At 42.5% G+C, this 6,047-nt stretch overlaps 1 long non-coding RNA gene across 1 annotated transcript; it reads left to right on the forward strand.

The window, feature by feature from the left end:
* The first annotated feature begins 2,526 nt into the window (after positions 1 to 2,526).
* LOC130014310 (uncharacterized) lies at positions 2,527 to 5,434 on the forward strand. The gene is made up of 5 exons (XR_008789264.1): positions 2,527 to 3,273; positions 3,470 to 3,498; positions 4,131 to 4,259; positions 4,417 to 4,575; positions 5,347 to 5,434. It is a non-coding gene; the product is annotated as an uncharacterized LOC130014310 (long non-coding RNA).
* The last annotated feature ends 613 nt before the right edge of the window (positions 5,435 to 6,047 follow it).

Consider the following 6,047-nt stretch of genomic DNA (forward strand, 5'->3'; position numbering starts at 1 on the left):
GTACGATCCAAGACTCGAGACGGTGGAGAATGTATGGCAGGGGATCATTCAGCCCACGGTTCTCTCTCTAGAAGGCAACGAAGCGGTCGGAAGGCGGGGGATTGTTGAGCCCGATCTCTCGTCCAGTCACTGCGCACTTTCGTACGATCCAAGACTCGAGACGGTGGAGAATGGAAGGCAGGGGATCATTTAGCCCACGGTTCTCTCTCTAGAAGGCAACGAAGCGGTCGGAAGGCGGGGGATTGTTGAGCCCGATCTCTCGTCCAGTCACTGCGCACTTTCGTACGATCCAAGACTCGAGACGGTGGAGAATGGAAGGCAGGGGATCATTTAGCCCACGGTTCTCTCTCTAGAAGGCAACGAAGCGGTCGGAAGGCGGGGGATTGTTGAGCCCGATCTCTCGTCCAGTCACCGCGCACTTTCGTACGATCCAAGACTGATGGAGACGGTGGAGCGAGGCCGACCCGCGGACGACAACTCCTCGGAGCCTGGTCACAGCTCGCGGAAATGGGTGGTACCTGGCATTCCCTCTTGAGTGCAGTGCTGAGGAGTTAATGGAAGATCTCAAACTTAAATCCTATGCTGTGGAGGAGACCCATAGATTTAAGATTAGGCAAGGTATGGTCGAGAAATAAAAGGTGTCTGGTTCCTTTGACACTCTCACGGGCGTGAGAAGTTCTCAAACTTATAGTCTATGGTGTGGAGGAGACCCATAGTTTTAAGATTTGAGAAGATATGGTCGAGAAATAAAAGGTGTCTGGTTCCTTTGACACTCTCACGGGCGTGAGAAGTTCTCAAACTTATACCCTATGGTATGGAGGAGACCCATAGATTTAAGATTTGAGAAGGTATGGTCGAGAAATAAAAGGTGTCTGGTTCCTTTGACACTCTCACGGGCGTGAGAAGTTCTCAAACTTATACCCTATGGTATGGAGGAGACCCATAGATTTAAGATTTGAGAAGATATGGTCGAGAAATAAAAGGTGTCTGGTTCCTTTGACACTCTCACGGGCGTGAGAAGTTCTCAAACTTATAACCTATGGTATGGAGGAGACCCATAGATTTAAGATTTGAGAAGGTATGGTCGAGAAATAAAAGGTGTCTGGTTCCTTTGAGAAGTTCTCAAACTTATAGCCTATGGGTGGAGGAGACCCATAGATTTAAGATTAGAGAAGGTATGGTCGAGAAATAAAAGGTCGGTGTACTGCCTACCGACTATCACGGTCACGAAAACCGGAGAACTCCGCTTGGCTCTCCGGGACGATGTGGACGAGCTGTGAGAAATGCGTGGTACATCGGATTCCCTCTGAGTACAGTGCTGAGGAGTTAATGCTCATGTAAAGTCACAGGCAGCGAAGCGGTCGGAAGGCGGGGGATCGTTGAGCCCGATCACTCGTCCAGTCACCGCACACTTTCGTACGATCCAAGACGCGAGACGGTGGAGCGAGAACGGTAGGTAGGGGATCGTTTAGCCACGGTTCTCTCTCTCTCTCGAAGGCAACGAAGCGGTCGGAAGGCGGGGGATTGTTGAGCCCGATCTCTCGTCCAGTCACTGCGCACTTTCGTACGATCCAAGAATCGATGGAGACGGAGCGAGGCCGACCCGGAGACGAAAACGGAGAACGGAAGGTAGGGGATCGTTTAGCCACGGTTCTCTCTCTCTCGAAGGCAACGAAGCGGTCGGAAGGCGGGGGATTGTTGAGCCCGATCTCTCGTCCAGTCACTGCGCACTTTCGTACGATCCAAGACTCGAGACGGTGGAGAATGGAAGGCAGGGGATCATTTAGCCCACAGTTCTCTCTCTAGAAGGCAACGAAGCGGTCGGAAGGCGGGGGATTGTTGAGCCCGATCTCTCGTCCAGTCACTGCGCACTTTCGTACGATCCAAGACTCGAGACGGTGGAGAATGGAAGGCAGGGGATCATTTAGCCCACGGTTCTCTCTCTAGAAGGCAACGAAGCGGTCGGAAGGCGGGGGATTGTTGAGCCCGATCTCTCGTCCAGTCACCGCGCACTTTCGTACGATCCAAGACTGATGGAGACGGTGGAGCGAGGCCGACCCGCGGACGACAACTCCTCGGAGCCTGGTCACAGCTCGCGGAAATGGGTGGTACCTGGCATTCCCTCTTGAGTGCAGTGCTGAGGAGTTAATGGAAGATCTCAAACTTAAATCCTATGCTGTGGAGGAGACCTATAGATTTAAGATTAGGCAAGGTATGGTCGAGAAATAAAAGGTGTCTGGTTCCTTTGACACTCTCACGGGCGTGAGAAGTTCTCAAACTTATAGTCTATGGTGTGGAGGAGACCCATAGTTTTAAGATTTGAGAAGATATGGTCGAGAAATAAAAGGTGTCTGGTTCCTTTGACACTCTCACGGGCGTGAGAAGTTCTCAAACTTATACCCTATGGTATGGAGGAGACCCATAGATTTAAGATTTGAGAAGGTATGGTCGAGAAATAAAAGGTGTCTGGTTCCTTTGACACTCTCACGGGCGTGAGAAGTTCTCAAACTTATACCCTATGGTATGGAGGAGACCCATAGATTTAAGATTTGAGAAGATATGGTCGAGAAATAAAAGGTGTCTGGTTCCTTTGACACTCTCACGGGCGTGAGAAGTTCTCAAACTTATAACCTATGGTATGGAGGAGACCCATAGATTTAAGATTTGAGAAGGTATGGTCGAGAAATAAAAGGTGTCTGGTTCCTTTGAGAAGTTCTCAAACTTATAGCCTATGGGTGGAGGAGACCCATAGATTTAAGATTAGAGAAGGTATGGTCGAGAAATAAAAGGTCGGTGTACTGCCTACCGACTATCACGGTCACGAAAACCGGAGAACTCCGCTTGGCTCTCCGGGACGATGTGGACGAGCTGTGAGAAATGCGTGGTACATCGGATTCCCTCTGAGTACAGTGCTGAGGAGTTAATGCTCATGTAAAGTCACAGGCAGCGAAGCGGTCGGAAGGCGGGGGATCGTTGAGCCCGATCACTCGTCCAGTCACCGCACACTTTCGTACGATCCAAGACGCGAGACGGTGGAGAACGGTAGGCAGGGGATCATTTAGCCCACAGTTCTCTCTCTAGAAGGCAACGAAGCGGTCGGAAGGCGGGGGATTGTTGAGCCCGATCTCTCGTCCAGTCACCGCGCACTTTCGTACGATCCAAGACTCGATGGAGATGGTGGAGCGAGGCCGACCCGGGGACGAAAACGGGGTGTGGAGAACTCCGCTTGGATTTCTGGGACGAGGTGGACATGGATGTTCCAGCTTTCACAAGGTATGCAAATCAAGTGACAAAATGTGAAGAATATTCTGATTTTTCGCCTCCATCACATGAATAATGAAAGTTTGTATTTCTTTGGCATAGCGTCATAAAATTTTAGATTGCTATACAGGCCAAGGCTAGAGTCTTTCACACAGAATTAAACTGTTTATTTAATAACATTTATCCATATTTCTATTACATATTACAGACGATGGCTTCATGGTAGTTGTTCTGTGGGTAAGCAACATTTGTTTAAATAAAAGATCTTCACCATATTACAATATATTCGTCAAACTACATAGAAAAAGTTCCCGTCCTATATCTGGCTACTCTGACCTATGACACAGGTCTAGTCCAATGTTACTGACATTTGTAAATATAACCATTCAACACCAATGAATTTGTCAATTGATACGCATATTGATTTGAGTTTAGGAAAAGAGTTAACGCTAATATTAATTCATGGGGTTTTATTTTCAAATTACGCTATAGGAGACAAAAAGTTTATGATATAATAGAGGTCCACACGTTATTATTTATCTTATACTGGGCCTGTCTTTATATTTTGGCTTGTTGTTGTATAAGCTTGGCTTGTGCACCAGATTCGTTTGTAAATATCATGTGATGTTTTCCATGATGTATTATTAGTTTTTTTTGGTTGAAAGTTATAGACATGGGGAGTAATTAAATTGGGATATATTAATATGGCATCGACTAATCCTACATCTTCTTTAGGCAACTAATATTTTTGTTTTTTGGGTTTTTTTGTTGTTTTTTTTTTTGGGGGGGGGGTGCACGTTTTTCGCTGCATTTGCTTGCTATGTAAGGGGTGCTATATTTAATATATTCTGATATTTTCTTTATCTTAGATTTTTAATGCCGTTAACGTAAATTGCAAATTTCTCATGAGTCCAGTAAAGATAACCTTGTATAACGTGTTTCTATGATAAACTTAGATGTATTGTTGATAGTGGGGTCTAGAGAGTTTACGGATACAGGTGAGTTAGATTTTAATATTCTTTGGTAATATAAGACAAGACAAAAGTAAACAGATTGTGTGAACAGATTCTAATTTGAAACAATTCTATTTCACAGGATTGTTATTGTAAGCCAGAATCAACTAAACATAAATATATTTTTTTTCCTTAAAAATAGTGACGGCGCCGGTTAAAGTACATATACTGTAATTGGATGCAGTCTGGAAATTTAGAATGTACAGAACGTGAAACTGAATAATCCTCCTCTCTTACATGATCGTGGGGACGCAGAGCATATTATACATGGAGGTATTGTACAGTCAATGCAATTGATGAGGTAAGCATTAATATCAATATTTTCTATTTCTAAAACAAAATCGCAAGTGTTATTACGGTAATATAAAATTTCAAACATTATGTTTTATTTAGAACTTAAAATGTCGTACAGTATAACGTAACACGATGAACCGAAACGGTAGTGGTATTTCAAAGAAATGTTTTTTTTTATAAGCAATATTTTATTCAGATCTGTATCTGAATAGGGATTGGGGAACAGACATAGCCTATATTAAACCCCTCTCCCTGTCAGATATAGATACATGCATTTACATTTTAGATATTAATAATCAATGTACACGTGCAAGTATGATTATAGTGAGAATATATTTACAATGATGAGTGTTTATAGTTGTCCCTGGAACCGTCTGGTGATTTCGAAAAACGAATGGACAGTTTTAAAAATATTGAGTGTTTCGATGAATAGTCGATAAATTATTTATTGTTTTATTTCGGGCATCTGAACATCAGGAGCATTTCAATAAAAAAATGTTCGGTGTCTTCAAATTGATGTCCACAATTAGAAATTTCACGAATGAGGGTAGCTGATTGTGTTAAAAGAGTTCAAATATATTACATATTGTGTATGTCTAATAATTCACTATTGGATCCTTATTTTAGAACATTTAAAAACCATACATACTTGCTAATTACAACTTCTCTAGTTCCTCTAGGCTGCAAGTTTGTTTTTGGCTGTTGAAATGTGTCTATTAGCATGCCAAGATAGTGCCCGATGTTATAAACACAAAATATATAATCGTATATTTTACAGGACCACAACAATGTTAAGGCGCCGAATGATCAATACGATGATGATTACCACGGTTATAGGACACAGACAGGGGAGGTATTAATAGCATTTATTTATAAATAATTCAAATTAAAGTCCATGCGATATGCTTAATTACATAATATGGTGGTCTTTGAATCAAATTATACATATTGACTGAGACATTCGTGGAAATAGAAATTACGCCTTCAGAACTGTAACATTTCAACTGAACGTAACACTTGGTCGCCATAGGTACATTCAATGGTAGTTCTTAGATGAATTTACTGTGAACAAATCATACTTCAGCTGCAAGATGAGATTTTCTATAGTCGCAAAACAGTACAGCATGTCTGTTGGTAGTTTTCGAAAACTTTTCAGATTTGCTGAAATATTAATCGTGTTGTACAGATGGGCAGATTTTCAACTATGTCCTTTTTAAAAGGAAATTGTTCATGTGGACCATTTAATTGTCACATTTTACCTTTTTTCCAGCTGTGACTTGGAAATGGAACATTAACAGGGAAATTCTAGATTGGCAATAGCAGGTTTATGTATGTACTGCATGTACTATATATATTTTCTAAATTTTCATGGGTCTGTCTAATACACGTAGGTACAGTAAAGAACATTATGTTGACAAGTTTGAAACACATTTTAAAATACGGACCCCTTGAAAACATTGACTTTTAGTTAGGCTTGGG

Source organism: Patella vulgata, chromosome 9 (genome assembly GCF_932274485.2).
Source record: "Patella vulgata chromosome 9, xgPatVulg1.2, whole genome shotgun sequence".
Taxonomy (NCBI): domain Eukaryota; kingdom Metazoa; phylum Mollusca; class Gastropoda; family Patellidae; genus Patella; species Patella vulgata.